Consider the following 26,510-nt stretch of genomic DNA (forward strand, 5'->3'; position numbering starts at 1 on the left):
TACAGTATAGGGTATATAGTCAATAATACTGTAATAACTTTATATGGTGATATATAGTAACTAGATTTCTTGTGGGGATCATTTCACAATGTATAAAAATATCTAATCACTATGATGTACTGAAACTAGTAGGATATTGAATGCCAATTATACTTAAAAAGAGAGAGAGAGACTTCAGTTCTACCACTTCAAAGACAAATTGTGGCGTCCAGATTCCTTACGACTATTTGCACCCTCTGAAAATAAGGTCATCTGTTTCATATTCTCAAAGTTAACCTATACATTTCTCTACCTCTTCTTTTCCTTTCCATTTTCCCCCTTGTTTTGACTGAGGGGTTATAGATAATCTATAGTGCTATATTTAGCTGTGTTCTCCATTCATGTAGAAGTCTTGTTGGTGTAAAATTATTCATTCACTAGGAAACTGGCGAGGTAGTCACTATTTACCCTCTGAGGACTTTTGGTACCTGCTTATCCTCAAGTGTTATGTGGTTTCCATAGTGGATTGTAAAACACTATTTTAATGACACCATAGTCTTCATATTTTCGGTAAGTTGGCCTTACAAACTTGAATTTCCATCAATTTATATTTTAGGATTTAGTCTGGGTTGGAGTGCTGAATAAAAGGAATAGTCATGTTAACACCTTGTCAAAGTTCAAGACATATAGAAATAGGCATGAATTATATTTATTATATTATGAAACTTTTTTTATTCTATCTCTCAAATTTTGTTTGGCATTTTTGGAACAATATATAGAGAGGAACTCTGAATGAAAATGCTGTAGATTAGGTTATTATGAAAATAATGCAAAATAAAAAGAGGATGCATCACATGCAAATGGAAGTAGATGTGGAAATTTTACAGCTAGATAAATCTTAAATGATTAAAGATTTTATTTTGGCTAAATAGAGTTTAAAATTTTCCTCTTAAAGCATAGAAAGTAACCTTATCCTGACTTACAAGAAACTTTCTCCAATGAACAGGACAAATACTATGCTTGGCCTAAAAACACTTCAAAACAGGTGACTTCTACTTTTTGATTCAAAATTCTTTTCAGAAAAGCACTCTAAAATGAGATTTTCTTAAGAGATCATAAATAGAAGCAATGACAAGTGGTGTCATGTCTTTCTTTTAGTGTTCATTGCTATTGTCTGACCTTCAAGCATATGGAGAGAATCTGGATTTGTGGCCTGTACCTTTTGACATAAACTATACTGAACACATGGCTTTTCCAAAAATACTTCAGAGAACAGTCCTCTGAGTATCATTCATCATTTCTTGCCACAATGACACCTCATTGCAAAGAAAAGTGAAAATTGTTGCTATAAGATGGAAAGCTGACAGAGATGGGGAATAGAAAAAGTTTCCTTGGTAGCTAATAAAGGATGTTTAGAGATACTCATCAATGATAGTAATAAATTGTATTTATAATTCAGGCACTAGAGTTTATGTGGAAACAAGCTTTATGAACACAAGTAGAGGGGCATGTATCCTTTCTTTCTTGGGACTTTATCATTTATGTTTGTGATAATGCTTCTGGTGACAGAATATTTTCAAACATATTAAAATTAGTTCTAGCATCCTTTTGTGGGTTTCCATATGTATATAATGTACAGCTCGATTAGATCAATAGTATGTCATATACTACTATCCTTTAGATATTCAGTGGACAAAGTAAGAAAAAAAGTATTATTTCCTTTCAGTTTCAATTAAACACATAAGTTTAGTTTGGATGTACTTGATAAACTAGACTTATTTTTTCTACAAAAGTAAAAATTATTTTCAAGTAATTATTGTGTGATAGATATGTGATATATTTATGTGATATGTATATGTGATAATGTGATATATATATAGTCATTATATGCCTTCAAGTTAGGGATCAAAACATTAAATAGGATCAAAGAGGTTGCCAAAGAACTAACAGGTACTAATGCAGTAGAACTTGAACCTAGGTCTGCCTGGTGCCTAAATCTTTACTCTGTCTATAATACCACAGAGTGGCATAGAGGCTGATCTGTGAAACTCTGTTTTGTGTTTATAATAAATCTGATTCGGAGTAATGTTTTATCCAAGGGACAAAACATAAGAGAAAATATTAGTTCTCATTTTGAAAGAGAATTTAAAATTAGAGAAAATTATAGGTCCAATAACTGTATCCAGAACAATTTTTTCCCGTGATGGACTTGGAACAAAACCATACAATCAGTAGCAATTACAATTGTTGCTTAGGCTTCCTTTCTTCCACCCCCTTTCCCCCATTTGATTATACCCACCAATTTCTTCATACATACTTCTTGATTACATTTGCAAATGAAGTTAAAATACAAACAACTCTGCAATCACATAGACATCAATTTAAACATTTCTTACTGAGGTATCAACATCATATTAGATCCTTAAATGCGAATACATGTTGATGGAGAACTGATTATAGTGTTTTGATATTTTCCATGGTTCAGGAGTTTGCTAGAACTGAGTAGGTAGAAAGATATGCATTTGGAAAGAACGCAAACATCATGCTACCCAATTATTTCCATAAAAAAAAAAAAAACTTATTCTCAGAATACCCTACCTCTCAAGATCAAGCTTTATAGTCATCAGTATAAATGGTAGTGATCCAGGAATCTCACATGTCCTAAAGACTAGTGAGGGAAAAAGTAATATTTACAGACTTTTATCAATAGTGGAAAGGATACATACAGAGTAGCCAAAAATTGCACTTTAAGTGCCAATTCAGGAACTAAAAAAAAAAAAAAGAGTACTGAGCATTGTCATGAGTTTCTCTAAAATCCAAGTTTTTGTATACTAGAGGTCAAACCAAAGATATTTCAAATCTTTTTAAAATAATTTTTTCTTTTAAAATTTTTATACTTATATAATTTTATATTATTGGCTTTTCCTCTTGACCAGTCAATTAATCATTCAACCAAAAAAGAATGACTAAGAGGTGCCTGAGTGGCTCAGTCAGTTAAGCTTCTGACTCTTAATTTTGACTTGAGTCATAATCTCAGGATTGTGAGATTGAGCCCCACACTGGGCTCTGTGCTGTGTGGAACCTGCTTAAGATTCTCTTTCTCCCTCTACCACCTGCTCCCCCTACCACCTGCTCTCATGCTCTTCTAAAATCAATCAATCAGTCACCAAAAACTAGAAAAGTCTGAGAAACTACCAGTCTAGTGGAACATAAGAGAAAATGACAACCAAATATAATATAGTGTCTGGATAGAATCCTGGGACAGAAAATGGACATTGGTAAAAACTAAAAAATATATAAGAAAAAAAAATACAAGTAAATTGTGAAACTTTGTTAATAATAATGCATCAATATTGGTTCATTTGTTGTGACAAGTGAACCATAGTTATGTAAGATATTAATAATGGGAAAATTGAGTGCAGGGATATAGAACTCTATGTTTTCTTTATAATTTCATCTAAATCTAAAACTATTCTAAAATTAAAATTTTACTATAAAGAATGACTAGTCCAAGTAGGGAGATATAGTGGGAGAAAGAAAGTCTATCTAGATAGAGCAAAACTAAAAATGTTGCAGTAAATCTTTCCTCCTCTTAAGTTTCCCTCTCTCCACCCTTTCAAATTACACTGCCTTTCAAATTAATCTGCTGACTCAGGTCAAAAAATGGTACATGTTTAATTTTTTCCCCTACTCATAGATATAGTTTGATAATGATCCAATTGTTCCCTTACTCAAATTGCGATAGTTTGCACAGCCAATGCTCCTCAGATGGACATGGAGTCAAGTGGGTCAAAAGACTGGAAATAAAGGGCTACTATGTGGAAGTCATTTTTGAGTTCTCAGCATGAAAAGCAAACAGCTCTAAAAGGCTAAGCTAACAAAGGGTCCATTCCAACTTCTCACCCTCACAATTAACAGGTAGAAACATCCAAGTTCAAACTTGAAAAGGCTGAAAGAAAAAGTGAGTAGCAAAATTACTTCTTTTAAATCTATAGCCTTCTACCTCCAATCAACAACTTTACTCTGAAAAATGGCATACTTTCACAAAACTAATTTGACCTTTTAAAAAATCTATAAACATACAGGAAAAAAAGCAAAAAGCAAAGTGTTTGGGCAAGCATTGTTTTAGGAAGTAGTCACTCAGAGTATTTCCTAAATATAATTTGGCATAAATTGATATTCTGAATAAGGGAATATGGGGAAAAGAGGAAAACTAGATTCTCCTCATCTTTTGTTCAAGATGTTTTTTTCTTTACTAAGTAGGCTCCATGACCTACCAAGTAGGAACTCACAACCCTGAGATCAAGACCTGAGCTGAGATTGAGTCAGATGCTTAACTGACAGAGCCAACCGTGTGTCCCTATTCAAAATTATTTTTTAGGGCACCTGGGTGGCTCAGTGGTTGAGCATCTGCCTTTGGCTCAAGGCATGGGGTCCTGGGATCGAGTCCCACATCAGGCTCCCTGCATGGAGCCTGCTCCTCCCTCTGCCTATGTCTCCGCCTGTGTCTCTCATTAATAAATAAATAAAATATTTTAAAAAATTATTTTTTACTGTTTTCTTCTTAAAAGGAAGAAATGATTCACTATCAGTCTGTGTCACTTAATTTGGAATGATTTCATATTACTTACAAGTGTTACTTATAACATGATTCAATATAGACAATGCTATTTCTTTCTTTCTTTGTTTTTTTTTTTTTTTGCTTTTTTGTTTTTTTGTTTTTTTGTTTTTTTTTTTGAGAGCGAAAGAGACAGTGAGAGGAGACGCAGAAGGAGAAGGAAAGAGAATCTTAAGCAGACTCCATGCTCAGCATTGAGCCCAATGTGGGGCTTGATTTCATGACCCTGAGATCATAACCTGAGCTGAAATCAAGAGTTGGATGCTTAACTGACTGAGCCACCTGGGTAAGACTATTTCTGATGCCTTCTGACCTCCAGTCAGTCAGTTTAAGCATGGTAATGTCTATCTTCCAAAGTCCCCAATTCTGTTTTTCTCCTTGCCTTCTGCTCAAATATTACCCTTCCTCATTACTCACCTTCTCTGAATTTACCCATTAGCAACACTAAACATTTTTCTCTCGCTTTAGGACCTTTTGTTTTAGGATGACTTATGTAAACCAGAAAGTGGTTCGTGATGTATTTTTTCCCCTCATAATTGTTTTCAGTTCCATCAAAGCACATTAGACCTCAACTCAAGTTTCACACAATGGATTGAAAATTTCATGACACGAGTCTTTTTTCATATTATTATATGTTCAAAAGGATTATTTTATAACATCCTAAACCCCATTATTAACCATTTGGGTAAGAAGGTCCTGACATTTTGATTTGTAGCATTCCTAATTAGGGTGTTTGAAAATCCAGGTTCATTAAGTGCTCTGATATTTTTAAAAATACATTATATACATCTCATACAGGAAAATTATAAAGCATATCTTTACCTATTTCCTATTCTATGGGGTTGAAACCAGTATTCTGCCTAATAATCACCTCGAAAAGCTTATTAAAAATATAGATACTATGAACACACCCATGGGGATTTTGATTAGATTAGGGTAGGGTGGAGGAAATCTGGATTTTTATAAGCATCCGAGGAAATTACAAAGCAGACAGTCAATGGAATCAGCTTTTGGGTTTTTCCTCCTTTCTGATGTCTTACATCCAAGGTAAAAGAAAATTTAAAATGTTTCCCAAATAGTTTTACTTTTTTAAGGCCATGATACAGTAAAAAGCATACTTAACCTTTCCAATGAGCAACTAAAAAAATTGGGGAAAATGCTAAGAAATATATTTGTTCAGAGTTTTGACGATAGGTAAAGTAAGACTATAAATACTAAGATAATAGAAATAAACCCTATGATATTTTGTTTTCTTCCTGGAAGCAATTTTTGGATGATGGATCAAGGGAGGAGGGACACAACCAGACCTGACCTTCTGGAATCTCAAGAGATATAAATTGAAGTTTGGAATGACTGGGCATTGTGGAATGGAGTTCCAGAAACAAAGGGGCTATTCAGAAAATATATCCCCAGAAATCTGTATAGAATCTCTTTTAGATTCTGCTAAATTAAAGAACGCATATTTGTCGTATTAACCTGCACAAAGCTAGGTAGATACTCAAGTGAATGAGCCATCCAAATGGCCCTTTTTAAAATTATTTTTAATTCTTTTATGTTTCAGTATCTTTTAAGGGTCCAATATACTTTTATTCTCATTTTTATTTATTTATTTTTTTAGTCTCTGGTGTTACAAATGTTCAAGCTTCATATTTACTCTTTAGATTTCCTTAGGTTCCCTTAACATCTACTTGAATATACTTAGAAATACTACTTAAAAACTTAAACCTGCCTGTTCTAAGTTTACTCTACTAGGTCATAGATTCCACATTCTGAAAGATTTACAAGGTATCTGATGCCGTGAAGACTAGAGATACTATTGAATCTATGTATTTTCCTCTTTAGGTTTGGTAGAAGTGTGACCCTGAGGCCAATATTTCATGATCACCTTACCTTTTGGCCTGGTCTCCATCTCAGGATGTGATGGGGCCAGCTCAATGCTGAAGCTATGGGGTTGTGATAGAGTTCTGCTGCATTAGGGAGAATAAACTCAATATCCATGCCCTCCACACACTTTTATAATTTGTGCACTCACAGTTTTTCTTTGGGGTCCCAATATAGCTCCTTTCAAGTGCTATTGATTTACAGTGGCAAAAGCTGTTACATGTGTCTCCCTAATAGATGATCATGAGTTTCTAGAGGGCATGCATCATGTCTGTTTATTCCTTGAATACTTACCCACTAGCATATTGCCCTACATGGAGAAAAAAATTATGTGTCTGCTAAATGGTGACTGCTGAAATAAACACATTTTTCCTATAGAATTGAGAATTTAATGTTTCTTAGTAGTGTTGAGAGTAAAATCAATACGAGTCAGCCAGTTGGTGCTGAGGCTGTTCTTGTTTTTTGTTTTCTTTTTTTCATTGTATGTTTTCCTTTGTTGTTTTTTAGTTTGTTTTTAGTTTTGTTTCTCCTGGGTAGTCCAGTCCATCACAATTGTTATTAAAAGTATTAGAACTGAAACTAAGTGAATATATTAAAGTGTATGTTTTTAAAGGTAGCCTATAGCTTCCTAAACCTTAATACTTGTAAATAGCCAGAATTTGATATGAATCCTTTTTTATTGATCCTTAATATTCATTGTTTCCTGAGTTCAGCAAAATTAATTGCTAAATATGTAGATGTTCATACCCAATAAAAGTATTTTACTGCCTTTGAAATATTATTGTATTGTCACATAACTGAGGGCCAAAATTGGAACAAAACATCCAATTAATTCCATGTCAGTTCAGCCTAAAATATATTGGTGACTTGCTATAATACATCTGGCATCCCAAAGGGAATGAGAAGAAAATATTCATGGTATACCTGCAGAGAGAGGAAAGGTTATGAATAAGCTGACTAATGACTTGTCTGTAATTCTCTCAAAAACATCTTAAAGTTATGCACTTATATTATTCCTAACTTTGTATGCCAAATAGTAACAATTTCCAGAGTATAGAGAGATTTACCATTTAAATATACTGAATGCAGAAAGTTCTTAATAGTAATTTTACTACTGCAAAATATGAAACTATTCTATGTCTGTTGAAAGAAAGCAATTTCAAAATATTCCCCTTATAATCCTCTTTAATGATAGTTTGTTACCATAGGAATTTAATCAAATTTACTATATTAAATTATTTTATAAATAAAATAGTTAAATATTGATAACTTCTTGAATTGAATACTTCTCATTTAGTACCCTGAATATATCCTGCCAGCCCTTTCTGGCCTGCCAGGTCTCTGTGGAGAGGTCTGCTATTAATCTGATATTTCTCCCCATATTGGTTAAGAATCCCTTGTCTCCTGCTGCTTTAAGAATTTTATCTTTGAAATTTGCAAGTTTCACTATTAAATTTTGAGGTGTTGAATTATTTTTATTGATTTTGGGGGGATCCTCTCCATCTCTGGATCTGAATGCTTGTTTCCTTCTCCAGATTTGGGAAGTTCTCAGCTATGATTTGTTCAAATATACTTTGTGGTCCTCTCTCTGTCTCTCAGCCTCTTTTGGAATCCCAATTAGACATGTATTCCTCCTTCTCAAGCTATCATTTATTTCCCTAAGCCTTCCCTCATGGGCTCTTAAAGTTTTTCTCTTTTTTCCTCAGCTTCCTTCCTTACCATCAACTTATCTTCTATGTCACTCAGTCTCTCTTCCACCTCATTAACCCTAGCAGTTAGAGCACCCAGTTTGGATTAGATTTCATTTAATCTATTTTTAATTTTGGCCTGATTAGATCTCAATCTTCAGTGACAAAGTCCTTTATGCTTTTTTTCCAGAGCCAACAGTAGCTTTATAATTGTACTTCTGAATTGAATTTTTGACATCATACTTAAATCCAAATTCTGTAACTCTGTGGCAGGGTACTATTTACAATTCTTTCTTTTGTGGTGAATTCTTCCTTCTAGTCATTTTGTCCGGTGCAGAGTGGTTGTATGAGGAGGGTGGGTCAAAAATATCAATCACGACCTAAATAAAATACTTCTTGGATTCTGAAGAGGCCTGAGATCAGAAAATAAAAGAAAAAGAAGAACAGAACAAAATAAAACAAAAGGACCACTAAAGTGAAAAACAAATTTTAAAACAAAGTAGAAAAAATAAAAATCCAGAAACCAAAAACAAAGAAGAAGAAGAAAGAAAAAGATGAAAAAAAAAAATAAAGTAAAGAGGAAAAAGAAATAAAGGGGGGGGGGGGGAATGGTGGTGTTGAAAAAGTTGTAGTGGAGAGAGAATGCACTCTACCTGTAGGGTCCTAGAGGGTGATCCTCTTGGTTCTGTGTGTATTTTGTTCTGTGTGTTAGAAGATGCTCAATCCCACATTTATATAAAGCAGCAACACTTATAGAAAGCCCCAACATTGACCACAGAAAGATAAACCAGATAAAATAATGGGGCAGAATGGGAAGGAAGAAAGAATATAATCTCACAGAATGAACCAACATGGTATTCCACGTGGTTCTGGGTGCATGCTGGTCATGTTTTAGAAGGTACTAACTTCTGCCATTGTAAAACAAAATGAGGCAGAAAAAACAAAAGACAAATACAAAAACCCATATCTCGTATATCTACTAAAACTAAACTGAATACAATGTATGGAATCCAGGAGTGAAAAATATATCTAAGACATGTAATTGTAGAAATATGGAAGTCATAAAGGAAAAAAATTAAAAATGAAGGGCTAGTACAATATTGTAGCTAAGGTGGGAAAAGAGAAAGAGTACTGAAAAATTTTAGTCTGATATAAAAACGAGTCATAATGGAAAAAGAAAAAAAAGGACCCTCTAGTTCTATATACTATTTACCCTCATTCCTATAGCTTTCCAGCGCTGCTTGGTCACTAAATTTGCTGTTCCCCTGTTCTTCCAGCGGTTCTTCTGGAGGAGGGGACTGCTGTGCTGATTCTCAGGTGTGTGTACCTGAGGGAGCTGCCCTGCCCACACTGGTGTTTACCCCATAAGGCCTCTGTTCCCTGGCGGCCCCACCCCTCCCAGGCACAAGGTGAAACAAAGAGGAACAACACTGGCAGTGGCCAGCTCTCCAGCTCTAGGGTCAGCTCCCCTTGAGTAACTGCAGTTTCCCAGTCCACACTGGCCTAGATGCTCCTGGGAGCAGGCACAGGTGCAGTGATCTGCACAGCTTGCAGTGCGCCCAGCAGCAGGACAGTTCTCGCTTCCCTGTGCTCTCCCTACTTCTGCCTCTCCTGGGGGGAATGCAGGATCACTGGCTTTGTCTGCTTGGGCTCCCTGGGATCTGGGGCTCTGCACGGCTGGGCCTGTGTTCCCAGGGACGCCTCTCCGGAAAGGAATGGGGCACAGCCCCCTCGTCCAGAGCGGTGCTCTAGGGTAAAGGCCGCTCCGGAGTCTGCCCACCTAACTGACTGGCTTCTTCCAAATGCCCCAGAGGGCTGTGGCCCTCCGGCCCTTTACCCACAGCAGACCTTGGTTTGTAGTAAGCTTTCCTCCCTGGCACCCCTCCTCTTACAGTGACTCTGGGGATCTTGAGGCGTCACTGCCCCTCCTGCAATTCTGCTTGATTTCCCTGCTGAGAACTTTTCTGTCAGGGAAAACTTTGCTGTGGATTTTTAAAGTTCCCACTTCTCCAGGGCAGGGCTTTCCTGCCCTGGAGGCTCTTGCCGTTTCCACTTTAGCTTATTTATTTTCTGGCTTCCTACCTTGTTAAAAGTGAAAAATTTTCTCTCTGTAGCATTTCAGCTGTTTTCTCTTTAAATCTCAGGTCAAATTCATAGGTGTTCAGGATGTTTTGAAAGTTATCTAGGTAACTTTGTGGGGCCAGGTGAGATGAAACCCTACTTTTCCGCCATCTTGGCGCGCCCTCCTATAAATTTTACTTAAAATAAATTCTGATAAAAGGAAACCAAGTTAAATATCTTTTTTTCTCCTATGATTTATAGTCAATTGATTTTATGCAATGACCTATCACCATTACCACCACACATTCACAAATTTACCTTCTTTGATAAATTGGGAAGTGTGGTTCCCTTGCATTGCATTTTGGGCAAGTGATATCTGGTACAAGGTAGGTTGCAATTAAATGAGAATCACAGAAATAGTCACACACACACAAAAAAAAAATGTCAGGAACCTACAAGACTAAGGCATCAAATAGAAGTTCACATCTGACATTAGACCAATTGAATAGTTTATGAAGGACTGGAGATATAATTAATAATAAACAAAAGGAAGAACTGGGGAAATAGAAAAAAGAATCTTTGTCCTATATTAGTAAGTGTTTGTAACAAAGTTATATGAGACAGAAGATAAAGAACACACGTTTGCTGCAGGAACAGATAGTGGTTTAGTGCTAGTGGAAAGTGATATATAATGTGAAATAACAAATGCTCAATTCCCAGTTTGCATTATATGAGAGAAAAATTAAAATAGATTCTAGTATGATGAAACATGCTTTCTCACCTTTACTTATAAGAATTTGAGGCACAGGTAACCTAGATGATCACCCAAATACAACATAATTAACTAAAAACTGCTATACGGAAATATATCACTAGAATACCTCAGTCTGGAACTCTTTCTAAAAAGAAGAAGTCTTTTCTTCCCTAAAGAATTTTGGTAGAAGTTTCAGATGTTGATAGAGTTTAAGACTCTATAAATGACCCTGTGACACCAGACTGCTGACCTCCAGGGATGAGGTTTTTTTTATTTTGATCAAAGCCTACAGAAAGCTGAATTTCATGGTCTATTTGTAACACTTCTGGAAATACTTGGGAGTCATTACAGTTCAATGTGCCTGTAGTTTTGAGACCCCATCTATTATTGCCATAACTTCTATTCAAGTATATTGCTTTCTGATCTTGTCAGTAAAGACTTGAACTGTAGTCTAATCAAAGCAGTATTTGAAGAAAGGGTAGGTGATGCTTGACCTGAGTAACAATGACACTCAGCTGTGGCCATCTCAGATATGCCTTTTAGATTTACTAATCTAGGTGATGTAGAGTCATACAAATCTTATGACAACTTCAGGAACTGAAATTATGCTCTCAAAAAAACTAGAATCCAAAAAAAAAAAAAAAAACTTTGCATACAGGCACTTGAATTGATATATATCTCTTTAACTTCAAATAAAGTTAAATGTCTCCAAATGATTCTCTGCTTGTCTCTTAAATTTTGGTTCTCCTCTGAATAAAACCACAATGTACAGTAGTCTGAATTGAGTGAATGTCTCATTCTTGATATATGAAAACACCTGGACAGGGAGTGAAGAACCCCCTTGTTCTAGAGTCAATTTGGTATGCAGAAATGAAGATGACCCTCAAGATTCTCATTCCTGATGTGCATACCTTATATAATTTTCTCCCTTTGAGAGTGGGTAGCTCTGACCTAATCAAGTAAGCCTTTTTAAAAGCAGGTCCAGAGGTCACAGTAGGCAGTCTAGAAACTGTCATGTTCTGGAGAGAACCACATGTTTGGGAATCACAGGCAATTGTTAAGAGCTGATAATGGCCTCTGATAGTCAGCAAGAAAGTACTGATCAAATAAATACTGATATAAAAGAATCAATGCTGGCAATAATCCATGAACTTGGAAGAGAATTTAAACCTCAGATAAGATTGAATTCCTGTTCAGTCCCTTGATTTCAGACTTTGGACACCTTGAACAGAGAACCTAGTCATATGTTGTTCCCTTATTTCTGATCTATAGAAATTGTCAGATAATACATGGTTAGTATTTTGACCCACTAAGTTTTTGGTAATTTGTTACACAGCAGCAGAAAACTACAATTAACTGCTAATTAGATATCAAGGGAGTTTTGCATTAAAATTCCAGGAGACTTTTCGGTCAAAAAGAGATGAGAAAAGTGTTTATATTTTGATCCATTAAAATTTCATTTTATTAACAGTGTGCTCTGGCATAGATCTTCTTTGTAAGACACATATTTCATTTTTATTTTTTTAAAGATTGTATTTATTTATTCAAGAGAGACACAGGGAGAGAGGCAGAGACATAGGCAGAGAGAGAAACAGTCTCCCTGTGGGGATCCTGATACAGGACTTAATCCCTGGACTCTGGGATCACAAACTGAGCCAAAGACAGACACTCAACCACTGAGTCACCCAGGTGCCCTTCATTTTTATATTTTACTGTGCTCATTGGGTTGGTAATTTTTTTAAGTAGCCATGTTTATGCACACTAGTGTGTTTTTTAGTATTATATGTAATAAATGCTATATACAAATTAGGGTTTTTGTCAACTTTTTGATGTAAAAATCTTACTAAGTGTGTGAGCTTTGTTATTATTTCATATGCAATAAACTATCAATGATAACAGGAAAATCTTTATCTTGGAATAAGCCCAAAGTCATTGCTATGACATCAGATAAACGAGTTGGGTCACTGAATCAGAGCAGCTGAATTGATGGAGCAAGACTTTCTAGGATCAAGATATATTAGCAATAGAATAGATATGAAATTTGGTAATTGCCATTTTGCCATGAAATATACAATGACCCAGACACATTTGTGTGACACATATAACAAAAATATTGTTTATTCTTCTAGTGTGGGATTGATTAATCACATATTAGCCTTATGAACATGCCACTGACTGGGATTTTTTAAGTTACTTAATAATTAAATTAAATTTTCTCCAAAAATAATGACATACAAAAGCTGGCATAATGAAAAGAGTTTTAAGCCTATGAGAGATGAGATATTCATTATGAAATCCATCAACTATAGCTATTTCACTTTCAATAAATAAATATTTTAAAAATATTAGTCATTCATGAATAATTAATTATTAATTATTAATTTATTTATCCATGAGAGACACAGACTGAGAGAGAGAGGCAGAGACATAGGCAGAGGGAGAAGCAGGCTCCTCGCAGGGAGCCCAGTGTGGGACTCCATCCCTGATCCCAGGTTCATGACCTGAGTCAAAGATAGATGCTCAACTGCTGAGCCACCCAGGTGTCCCTGGATAAATAAATATTTATTTTACTTTAATTCCATAGGATATGGTCTGAGTCCTCATAGAATTCACAATGCCCTTACAAATGAGCAAATATTTGATTGATGCATAGAAAGCATAACAGATAATTATTAATAAGTGACAACTTACATACCTCATTGTTAATTCAATTAATGCCCATTTGTTGTCTGTAATATGTTTTGGAGAACATACAATTAACACAAAGTACATTTTTTTCCATGTACAACATATGGTATAAGTGGGGACGGACTAGTTGGGGAAACGTGGAGAAATGACAGTTCATTTTTATGAATTAATAAAATACATTTTGATTAAATGTTAAAAAAAAGCAGAAACCTCTCTAACTTTTATTCACTAAATTGATTGCTAATCCCAGCTAAGTTGACTTGCAAGAAGTGGGGAATCTGAGACCAGAATTGACATGAACATTTGGTCCTCAAAATAACTTGTAAATCATTAAAAGAGTCATAAAAGATGCCACTATAAGATACATCACCTTAAAACAAATTATCATTAAGTGTTTAAAACATGGAATGTAAAAAAAAAATAAGTACTTGTTGATAGGACTATTGTCAGGCACAGGAGGAAGAAAAGGAAACCATATTTAAAATATCATTAAGGATTATAAGGAAGAGAAAGATTCCAGAATAATCTGGAATTCAAGACTTTTTTTTAAGAAAAATCTGGTCAAAAGTAACCAAATTTTGCAGAAAAAATAAAAAAAAGATTGCAAAAAGTCAATAATTTAGAAGAAAGAAGCATGGAAAACAAGGCAGTCATATTATCTTCCCAGATGAGTTACAGTAGACTGAAAGCTGATTAAAGTTTAGAGGAGAGGTTAAAATGGAAATGATGTGAAAGCTGGACAGGGGGTTGAATGAGTTCCTCTCCTGTGAAAGCTGGACAGGGGGTTGAATGAGTTCCTCTCCTCTTCCCCATGCCAAGTGTGGAAGGTGTGAATAAATTGCAAATCAGAGGTATCACAAAGTAAGAAATTATATATAATAGAGAAAAGGAAGAAGAGTCATGATAATATTTTTGTGTGTGAATGATATGAAAATAGGATTTTCTGGCTGTATTACAATATTGGCTATTGCTAGAATTAAGTAAAATAAGCAATAAAAAGCAGCACAGTTCCCAACACAGAGAAGTCATCTAATAAATGATAACTTAGATTATTACTCTTATTTATTTATTCTGATCCTTTAATACTTAAATCCTATGTCTCACATTATTTGATACCATGTTGTAATCTCCAACTATTGTCCATTTCATGAGTGGTAACCAGAGACAATGAAAATAAAACTTATGCATCTACCCCAACAGTAATACTCCATCACCAACAAAATTGGTTCACAGTCTTTCATTAAAATATTCTTAAATCTAAAAAATTCAAAATTGCCACCTATGCAGAATAAGGAAGGGCTCAACAAGTGGGATGGAATCAGTAAAAACCCATCTGTGGAAAATCTATAAGAATCTCGATTTCACCCAATTTATTTCACCAAGAATTGAGTTTTCAAACTAATGTTTTCCAGAGATTCCAGGAATCTTGACAAGAAATGAAAACATAATAATCCTATTGCTAATGCCTAAAAACCTGGTGAACAGAACAAAATAAAAACAAAAGCCTTCAGTTAAAAAATGGTTCAAAATTGATGGATTTTTAAGTTTAATTTTCCAGTCTTCTAAAATATGACTGCTAATTTCGAGTATATTTCCTCATACTGCACAGAATTTTGAAACTTATACTTTTATTTACAACATCTCTAATTCATAAAAAAAGCTATGACTAAGATCATAGACAAAGTGAATCTAAAATATAAATTATAACTGTAATCATTTTAACACTAATATACACCCAGTTGAATATTTTGACAAGCATTTCCTGATGGAATGACTACATGTCCAAAACTGAATTCATCCCTTTTTTTTTTAATCCCTTCTTTAAAAACACAATCTTTTCTCATTTCTTTATAATTTTTCTAGCAAACTAGTTCTAATTGGAGCAATTTTAATTATTTGTCTTTGTTCCCTACATTCAACTGACTACAAAAACTGATTATTCCACATTCACAATATCTCTTCACTTACTCTACTTTCTCTTCTTTTTACTGACATGATCCTATTTTGAGTCCCTGATCCCTTTGGCTAATGCTGTTCAATAAACTTCTATACAACATTGGAATTCCAACTATAGAAGTGAACTCTTCTTGAATGTAGAGTTTTGCAAGATTAGTATCTCATTTTTCCTATTCCTCTCATTCTGTTGCCTCAGAAGAGCCAATTGACAATAAATGACAAAAAATAATAGAGGTCAAAGCCTGGTAAAGTTTTCCGAATCATCTATTCAGCTTTTTCAAATTACCCATTAAATTTGCTTTCTTACCAACATATGTTATATAAAATATTACCAAAATGAGATGTTGATGAAACCACCATTTGAGAGATTAGTGAAAACATTTTATTGCAACCATGATTACATACATCTTTTACACAATCTTCTAACTCAATTCTTAGTCATAAAGAATGAGCAATTCATGAAATTTCTACAAAGCTTTTATATCCCATATGAGTTAAATATTATGATAAGACAATATAATATTGTTTTCATATTTAATGTTTTCATCATTCTGGCTAGCTCTAAATCTGTTTTTTTTTCCAGATAAATTGATTTTTTCATTCTCAAAGAATGATAAATAAAAAAAACTATAAATGAAGCTTTGAAGTTTGATTCTATAGTCAAATGTTACATAAAATTTGACAAATGTCTCCATTAAACCAGGGATATTTAATAACGGTAACAGTCTAATTTATTAAGAATATATCAGAGTCTTAAATATATATGTGCCTAACATATATGAGAGAATCCTGAGAAAAATAAAAGGAGAAATTAGTTCAACGACAATGGCAGTAACATATATCAAAGCAGAGTTAATGCAGCTAGAGCAGAGCTTAAAGAAAAAAATATATTTTAAATGACTATATCAGAAAAGAAGCTGTATCAACAATGATGTGAATTGTGAAAAGTTTATATTTAGGAAATGTAAATTAAAATCTAAAGCAGAAAGCAGAAAAAAACTACATAAGTGTAAAACATTAAATAGAATATGGATAAGCAATTTTAAAAAGTCAAAATACTAGTGAAAACACTAAACTAATATATAAACCCAAGCAGACATGATCAAAGAGGAGAGAAATTTCATTTCATCAATATCAGTTAAAATGAGATATCTCTTAAATCCCACAAAGACTTAGAAGACTGTAAGAGGATACTATAGGATACCTTATACAAATAAATTTAACAGAGAAACAAATTCCCTGAGAAACACAACAGAAAACTGATAACAAAGTGAATATAAAATAACCTTATAGCTATTTGAAAATTTAATACTGTAAGTCAAAATGATTTCCACCAAAAACTCTAGGCTCAGATGCCTTTAACATTTCTCACACACACACCCCACCCCCACACATACACGATAAATATTTAAGTCAATGGATATGTTAACTAACTAGATGGTGAGAATCTTTTCAGTATATACATATCTTATGACTTTGTCAATTATACTTCAATAAAACTTAAAAAAATTAAAAATTGATTGCTATCAAACCTATAAGAAAGAACACCATTACTACCTAAACACTTTCAAAAAACATTTCTCAAGTTACCTTTTATAAGATCAGCATGATATTTATATTTTTCTTCAGCATTTTAAGCTATAATTAGAATATATAAATTAACATGGAATATTGTAATACTCTACATGCATAAACACAAAATTCCTTAACATATTACCAACTTATTCCTCAAAATGCAATTTTTTTAAAGATTTTATTTATTTATGCATGAGAGACAGAGAGAGAGAGAGAGAGAGAGAGGCAGAGATACAGGCAGAAGGAGAAGCAAGCTCCATGCAGGGAGCCCGACATGGGACTCGATCCGGTGTCTCCAGGATCAGGCCCTGGGCTGAAGGCGGCGCTAAACCGCTGAGCCACCAGGGCTGCCCTGCAATGTTTATTTATGATTCAAAAGTAAAATAATATCATTTGCCACATCAAAAGAATAAAGGACTAAAATTATGTGATAATCAAAGTAGATAAACAGTGGAATACTTAATAATAAAATAAATACAATAACATCATTGATAAAATTCAATCGCCCTTCGTGATTTAAAAAATAATTTTCTCAATACATTAGGATTGGAAATACTTTTCTATATGATAAAGAACACCTGGAAAACCAAAAGCTAAAAATTATAATAGAGAATTGTTGAATCTCTTTTCCTACAACTAGGAACAAGACACACGTATGTATTTTTACCACTTACTTTCCACATTTGACTTAAAATTCTAGACACCACAATAAGTAAAATAATGAAGATTAGAAAGACAAGTAAAACTGATTTCAGAGTATGCAACTGCACACATTTTTAAATCTACAGAAATTATTCAAATGAACATGTGCATTTAGCACTATGGCCAGCTACAGGGTCAATATTCAATAGAAATTATATTTATGATGATGGCAATTATAAATTTGTACAAAAACTTCAAAAGCACTTTTTAAAGATGTGAAATATCCCTAAAAAACATAAATGATACTTAAATAAATGCAGAAACATGCCATGTCCATGTATGAGAAAATTGAACATAGAATCAATCCTCTGGAAACTATTAGTTATCTTCACATTTCTGTAGTTTGAAGGTAATATGAGTAGATATAGCTTTTTCAGCTTTTATTCTGTGTGGTGTTCTTTAAATTCCCTAATCTGTGATTTGGCCTGAAACTTGGAGAAATTTTTAGTCATTATTTCAAATATTCTGTTCCTTTCTTTCTTCTTTCTGTAGTTCTCCCATTATGCATGCTACACCCTTTATAGTTGTCCCATAGTTTTTGGATATTCTGTTTTTCTTTTTGTTTTCTTGCCTTTTGCATTTTGAGGATTCTGATGATATATCCCCTAGCTAGTGATTCTTTCATGGACCTTGTTCAGTTTACTAAATGAGCTCACCAAAGGTATTCACTTCTGTTACAGTGTTGTTTTTTTGGTTTTTGTTTTTTAATCAGTAGCCTTACCTTCTGGTTCTTTCAAAGGATTTTTACCTCTGCTTCCATTGTCCACCTGTTTTTCCATGCTGTTTGCTTCATCCATTAGAGCACATAGCACATGAATCAGAGTTGTTTTGAATTCCTGTTCTGATAATTCCAGTATCTCTGCCCTCTCTGGTTATGATATTTGTTCTTTGTCTTCAGGTTGTGGGATTGACTGATTTTATTCATTTATTTTGTCTTTTAGTATGCTTTGTAATTTTTTCTTGCTATTCAGAAATAACATACTGCATAAAAGGAACTACTGTGAACAGGCGTTTACTAATATGGTGGTGGTTGTGGGGGGAAGAGAAGTGTTCTATAGTTCTATCCTTAGGTCTGAGTCTTTTAGTGAACTGTGCCTGGACTTCACAAGTGTTTCTATTTTTTTCCCTCCTTCTTTATTTGGGACAGTTAGTCTAGAACTAGCTAGAATTGAGTATTTCTTTTCCCCCAGTCACTTACTCTGTCATAATACTTCAGCAGTTTAGGTTCTGGTTAACTAGTTTCCCTTGGAGGCAGGATTGTTAAGAATAAGAGTGCTCTAGCATATTTCAAAAGGGTTCCTTTTCCTCTCCTCGTGCCAGAAACCAAAGGAGATCTTTCTCTCAAATTTACTTTAGGGATCTGGTCAATCTCTTGGAGTTAAATCTCATGTATTGAGTCCTTCTGGAGTTTTTAACTTTCAGGTTTCTCTATAATGAGCCTGTGGCAATTTTTCAGTTACAGTTCTGATTTTCTCAACTGGACACTATAACAGAAGGTTTTAACTTGTTACTTTCTGTTCTGTGTGGTCATGACTCACTGTTTTTGCCTGCCTCTCCAATTTGGGAAGCTACTATTTGCCCTATGTCTTCCACTCTTTTGGGGACCCAAGAAGAGCTGTTGATTTTTTCATCTGTTAAGTTTTTCACTTGTTGTCTGGATGGGATGACAATTTCCAAGCTACTTACATGTAGAACTGGGGACTGGAAGTCTTGATTCAGCATATTTTATACAAGGTTAACTTATCAAATAAACGCTGTTTTAAGCAGAGATGGTAAAATAACTGGATATCCAAATGAAAAATGATGATTCTATTTAACTCTGTATATGAAAGATATTTTGAGATTACTCATAGGCTTGTATCTCAAAGTAAAAATTATAAAGTTTTTAGAAGAAACAGGAAATTTTAATTGTGACCTTGGCAGGTAGCCAAGTTTAATAAAAGACTATGTCAAAACAGGTAGTATTAAAGAAATAAATAAAATAGATAAGAATAAATTGGACTCCATACAAATTAAAAATTTATTCTTTTAGGGCAGCCCAGGTGGCTCAGCAGTTTAGTGCTGCCTTCAGCCCAGGGCATGATCCTGGAGGCCTGGGATCAAGTCCCACATTGGGTTCCCTGCATGAAGCCTGCTTCTCCCTCTGTGCCTCGGCCTCTCTCTCTGTGTGTCTCTCATAAATAAATAAAATCTTTAAAAAAATTTATTCTTTTTAAAAAATGTAATGAAAATGAATTAGTAACCCACAAACTGGCTAATATATATATATATGTTTGATAATCAAGGATATGTCAAGTATAGGCATAGAGAGGTTAAGTAACTAGCCCAAGGTCACAAGACTAGTAAATAGTAGAACCTAGATTTTGTTTGTTTGTTAGGGTACAGTACACTTTATTGGTGGTACATGACAATGTAGGGCTCCCCAAACCCCTCCCCTTCTTCGGGGGATGGAAACTGTGAAGGTCCAGAGATTCTCAAAGTGCTGGAGGATGAGTTGGGGCAAGGACTCCCCAGCATCTGAGGGCCTCTCTCTTCCTTTTCCTGGGGCTGGTGCTCCAGGGGCCTCTTTCTCCTTGGATACCATGTGAACCACAAAGTCTACCACCTGGTTGCTATAGCTAAATTCATTATCATACTAAGAATTAAGCTTGACAAAATGGTCATTATACCAGGAATTAAGCTTGACAGAATGAGAGCAATGCCAGCTCCAGCATCAAAGCTGGAAGGTGGGTATCACTGTTAAATTTGCAGGAGACAACCTGGTCCTCAGTGTAGCCCAGGATGCCCTTGAGAGTTCTCTCCAATGCCTGCTTCACCATCTTCTTGATTTCATTGTATTTGGCAGCTTTATCCAGGAGGTCGGTTAGATCCATGACTGACATGTTGGGGGTGAGGACACCAAAGGCCATGCCAGTGAGCTTCCCATTCAGCTCAGGGATAACATTGCCTACAGACTTGGTAACACTAGTAGAGGCAAGGATAATGTTCTGGGCAGCCCCTCAGCCATCACACTATAGATTCCCAGAAAGGTTGTCCACGATCTTCTAGGTGATAGCGATGGCATGGACTATAGTCCTGAGTTCCTCCACATTGCTGAAGTTGTCAGGGATGACCTTGGCCAGAGGGCCCAAATAATTAGTGGTGCAGGAGGCATTGTGGACAATCTTGAGGGAGTTGTCAAGCTTCTCATGATTCACACTGATCACAAAGGTGGGGACATTAGTAGAAGGGGCAGAGATGATGATACTCTTGGACCTTCCTTTCAAGTGAGCCCCAGCCTTCTCCATGGTGGTGAAGACCCCAATGGAGTCCACAACATACTCAGCTCCAGCAAGACACCATTTGAGGTTGGCAGAATCTTGTTCCTGGAAGATGGAGATGGACTTTCCATCGATGACACATTTCCCATTCTCAGTCTTGACTGTGATGTGGAATTTGTCATAGGTGGAATCATACTGAAACATGTGAATCATGCAGTAGAGGTCAATGAAAGGGTCATTGAGGGTGAGAATATCCACTTTGCCAAAGTTAAAATCAGCCAAATAGCCTGATTAAATCTAGGTTCTACTAGGCTCTCTTCCTCCCTATTGGACAGATAGCTGCATCTTCTAGTGCAGGGTCAGCTGTATCCCAAAACACAATGGTGAAGGTTGAAGTAAATATATTGGACTTTATTGAATGCCTCATCACCAGGTTGGTACCAACCCTGACAATTAAAGTAGAGGACTGAATTAAAGTAAACCATTATCCCCAGGCACAGTATTAAAAAATTTTCTGACTCATTAATGTGTTAATGGGTTTTCAGAGATCATAGCTTATCTATCAAGGAACAAACTACAAACTGAAAAATCATTTGTTAGAGTGGGCAGCAAACTTGAACCAAAGATCACTCAAATGGAGAAAAACAAAATATCTTCTGGTTCATGAGCCTAACTATGATGACCTTGAGCCAGGCACAGAGAGATGGAATTGCCAAGCAACTGAGGGGAACAAAACGAGAATTTTAATTCCAGAAGACATGAACAAAGCCTTCTAGAATATCTACAAGTATTTTGGGAGTGAATGTTTCAGAAGTGATTTGATCATTATTATGTTTTATTATGGGTTGGAAAACTCAGTTTATGGGCCAGGTTCAGTCTGCAACATATTTTTGTAAATGGAGTTTTCTGGAACATGAAAAAAGTCAAGTATGTTGAGCAAGAATGTATAACTTAATAGTGAAAATGAGATATAAAACTCAATTAAAGAAAAATAGGTCAAATACATGAGCAGTTCTCAAAGGAAAATAGGTGAATGGCCACCAAGTACCTGAAAAAGTGTACAACATCTTTAATCATCAATGAAATAAAAATAAAATCCATATGAGACACAATTTAGAACTATCAGAATGAACAAAATACCTCAAAAATAATATCAAAATATCCCAAAATACTAGATGTTGATGAGGGTATTAGCTAATTATAACTTACTATTTTATCCTGACAGTTTAAAATGGCTTATTTGGAAATTTTACTATTTTCTTTTTTTTATTTTTTTATTTTTTTATAAATTAATTTTTCTTGGTGTTCAATTTACCAACATACAGAAAACACCCAGTGCTCATCCCGTCAAGTGTCCCCCTCAGTGCCCGTCACCCATTCACCCCCACCCCCCGCCCTCCTCCCCCTCCACCACCCCTAGTTCATTTCCCAGAGTTAGAAGTCTTTATGTTCTGTCTCCCTTTCTGATATTTCTCACACATTTCTTCTCCCTTCCCTTATATTCCCTTTCACTATTATTCATATTCCCCAAATGAATGAGAACATACACTGTTTGTCCTTCTCCGGTTACTGTGGCCAAGTTCAAAAAGGGTGTTGCCTGAGTTCTCCTCTGGGATTTTGATGGAATCTTGTCTCACATTTAGATCTTTCATCTATTTTGAGTTTATCTTTGTGTATGGTGCAAGAGAGTGGTCCAGTTTCATACTTCTGTATGTGGATGTCCAATTTTCCCAGCACCATTTATTGAAGAGACTGTCTTTCTTCCAGTGGATCGTCTTTCCTCCTTTATCATATATTAGTTGACCATAAAGTTCAGGGTCCACTTCTGGGTTCTCTATTCTATTCCATTGATCTATGTGTCTGTTTTTGTGCCAGTACCACACTGTCTTGATGACCACAGCTTTGTAGTACAACCTGAAATCTGGCATTGTGATGCCCCCAGATATGGTTTTCTTTTTTAAAATTCCCCTGGCTATTCGGGGTCTTTTCTGATTCCACACAAATCTTAAAATAATTTGTTCCAACTCTCTGAAGAAAGTCCATGGTATTTTGATAGGGATTGCATTAAATGTGTAAATTGCCCTGGGTAACATTGACATTTTCACAATATTAAGTCTTCCAATCTATGAGCATGGAATATTTTTCCATCTCTTTGTGTCTTCCTCAATTCCTTTCAGAAGTGTTCTGTAGTTTTTAGGGTATAAATCCTTTACCTCTTTGGTTAGGTTTATTCCTAGGTATCTTATGCTTTTGGGTGCAATTGTAAATGGGATTGACTCCTTAATTTCTCTTTCTTCAGTCTCATTGTTAGTGTATAGAAATGCCACTGACTTCTGGGCATTGATTTTGTATCCTGCCATGCTACCAAATTGCTATATGAGTTCTAGTAATCTTGGGGTGGAGGCTTTTGGGTTTTCTATGTAGAGTATCATGTCATCAGCGAAGAGGGAGAGTTTGACTTCTTCTTTGCTGATTCGAATGCCTTTAATGTCTTTTTGTTGTCTGATTGCTGAGGCTAGGACTTCCAGTACTATGTTGACTAGCAGTGGTGAGAGTGGACATCCCTGTCTTGTTCCTGATCTTAGGGGAAAGGCTCCCAGTGCTTCCCCATTGAGAATGATATTTGCTGTGGGCTTTTCGTAGATGGCTTTTAAGATGTTGAGGAAAATTGCCTCTATCCCTACACTCTGAAGAGTTTTGATCAGGAATGGATGCTGTATTTTGTCAAATGCTTTCTCTGCATCTAATGAGAGGATCATATGGTTTTTGGTTTTTCTCTTGCTGATATGATGAATCATATTGAATGTTTTACGAGTGTTGAACCAGCCTTGTGTCCCAGGGATAAATCCTACTCGGTCATGGTGAATAATTTTCTTTTTTTTTTTTTTGGTGAATAATTTTCTTAATGTGTTGTTGGATCCTATTGGCTAGTATCTTGTTGAGAATTTTTGCATCCATGTTCATCAGGGATATTGGTCTGTAATTCTCCTTTTTGGTGGGGTCTTTGTCTGGTTTTGGAATTAAGGTGATGCTGGCCTCATAGAATGAATTTGGAAGTACTCCATCTCTTTCTATCTTTCCAAACAGCTTTAGTAGAATAGGTATTATTTCTTCTTTAAACGTTTGATAGAATTCCCCTGGGAAGCCATCTGGCCCTGGACTCTTGTGTCTTGGGAGGTTTTTGAAGACTTCTTCAATTTCCTCCCTGGTTATTGGCCTGTTCAGGTTTTCTATTTCTTCCTGCTCCAGTTTTGGTAGTTTGTGGCTTTCCAGGAATGCGTCCATTTCCTCTAGATTGCCTAATTTATTGGCGTAGAGCTGTTCATAATATGTTTTTAAAATCTTTTGTATTTCCTTGGTGTTGGTAGTGATCTCTCCTTTCTCATTCATGATTTTATTAATTTGAGTCTTCTCTCTCTTCTTTTTAATAAGGTTGGCTAATGGTTTATCTATCCTATTAATTCTTTCAGAGAACCAACTCCTGGTTCTATTGATCTGTTCCACAGTTCTTCTGGTCTCAATTTCGTTGAGTTCTGCTCGAATTTTAATTAACTCTCTTCTTCTGCTGGGCTTCGGGTCCATTTCCTGTTTTTTTTTCTAGCTCCTTTATGTGTAAGGTTAGCTTTTGTATTTGAGTTCTTTCCAGTTTTTGAATGGATGCTTGTATTGCGATGTATTTCCCCCTCAGGACTGCTTTTGCTGCATCCCAAAGATTTTGAATGGTTGTATCTTCATTCTCATTAGTTTCCATGAATCTTTTTAATTCTTCCTTAATTTCCTGGTTGACCCTTTTATCTTTTAGCAGGATGGTCCTTAACCTCCACGTGTTTGATGTCCTTCCAAACTTCTTGTTGTGATTGAGTTCTAATTTCAAGGCGTTATGGTCTGAGAATATGCAGGGGACGATCCCAATCTTTTGGTATCGGTTCAGACCCCATTTGTGACCCAGTATGTGGTCTATTCTGGAGAAAGTTCCATGTGCACTTGAGAAGAATGTGTATTCAGTTGAGTTTGGATGTAAAGTTCTGTAGATATCTGTGAAATCCATCTGGTCCAGTGTATCATTTAAAGCTCTCGTTTCTTTGGAGATGTTGTTCTTAGAAGACCTATCGAGGGTAGAAAGAGCTAGATTGAAGTCACCAAGTATAAGTGTATTATTATCTAAGTATTTCTTCACTTTGGTTAATAATTGGTTTAAGTATTTGGCAGCTCCCACATTCGGGGCATATATATTGAGGATTGTTAAGTCCTCTTGTTGGATAGATCCTTTAAGCATGAGATAGTGTCCCTCTTCATCTCTCACTACTGTCTTCGGGGTAAATTTTAGTTTATCTGATATAAGGATGGCTACCCCTGCTTTCTTTTGAGAACCATTTGAATGGTAAATGGTTCTACAACCTTTTATTTTCAGGTTGTAGGTGTCCTTCTGTCTAAAATGAGTCTCTTGTAGACAGCAAATAGATGGGTCCTGCTTTTTTATCCAGTCTGAAACCCTGCGCCTTTTGATGGGGTCATTGAGCCCGTTTACGTTCAGAGTTACTATTGACAGATATGAGTTTAGTGTCAATTTAGTCATTGTTTTTGTGGATTGTTCCACTGAACTTCTTCTTAAAGGGGAATTTTAAGAGTCCCCCTTAAAATTTCTTGCAGAGCTGGTTTGGAGGTCACATATTCTTTCAGTTCCTGCCTGTCTTGGAAGCTCTTTATCTCTCCTTCCATTTTGAATGAGAGCCTTGCTGGATAAAGTATTCTTGGTTGCATGTTCTTCTCATTTAGGACCCTGAATATATCCTGCCAGCCCTTTCTGGCCTGCCAGGTCTCTGTGGAGAGGTCTGCTGTTACCCTAATATTCCTCCCCATGAAAGTCAGGGACTTCTTGTCTCTTGCTGCTTTAAGGATCTTCTCTTTATCTTTGGAATTTGCAAGCTTCACTATTAGATGTCGAGGTGTTGAACGGTTTTTATTGATTTTAGGGGGGGATCTCTCTATTCCCTGGATCTGAATGCCTGTTTCCCTTCCCAGATTGGGAAAGGTTTCAGCTAGGATTTGTTCAAATACATATTCTGGCCCTCTGTCCCTTTCGGCGCCCTCGGGAACCCCAATTAAACGTAGGTTTTTCTTCCTTAGACTGTCATTTATTTGCCTTAATCTGTCTTCATGGTCCCTTAATTGTTTGTCTCTTTTTTCCTCTGTTTCCCTCTTTGCCATTAACTTGTCTTCTATGTCACTCACTCGTTCTTCCACCTCGTTAACCCTCGTCGTTAGGACTTCTAGTTTGGATTGCATCTCATTCAATTGATTTTTAATTTCTGCCTGATTGGATCTAAATTCTGCAGTCGTGAAGTCTC

The 26,510-nt window shown here is 35.6% G+C and overlaps 1 pseudogene; it reads right to left on the reverse strand.

Annotated features, from left to right (window-relative positions):
* Positions 1-20,276: 20,276 nt before the first annotated feature.
* LOC129512858 (glyceraldehyde-3-phosphate dehydrogenase-like) overlaps positions 20,277-26,510 on the reverse strand; it is a 29,129-nt pseudogene continuing 22,895 nt past the window's right edge.

The sequence above is a fragment of the Nyctereutes procyonoides genome, unplaced genomic scaffold (assembly GCF_905146905.1).
Source record: "Nyctereutes procyonoides isolate TBG_1078 unplaced genomic scaffold, NYPRO_anot_genome, whole genome shotgun sequence".
Taxonomy (NCBI): domain Eukaryota; kingdom Metazoa; phylum Chordata; class Mammalia; order Carnivora; family Canidae; genus Nyctereutes; species Nyctereutes procyonoides.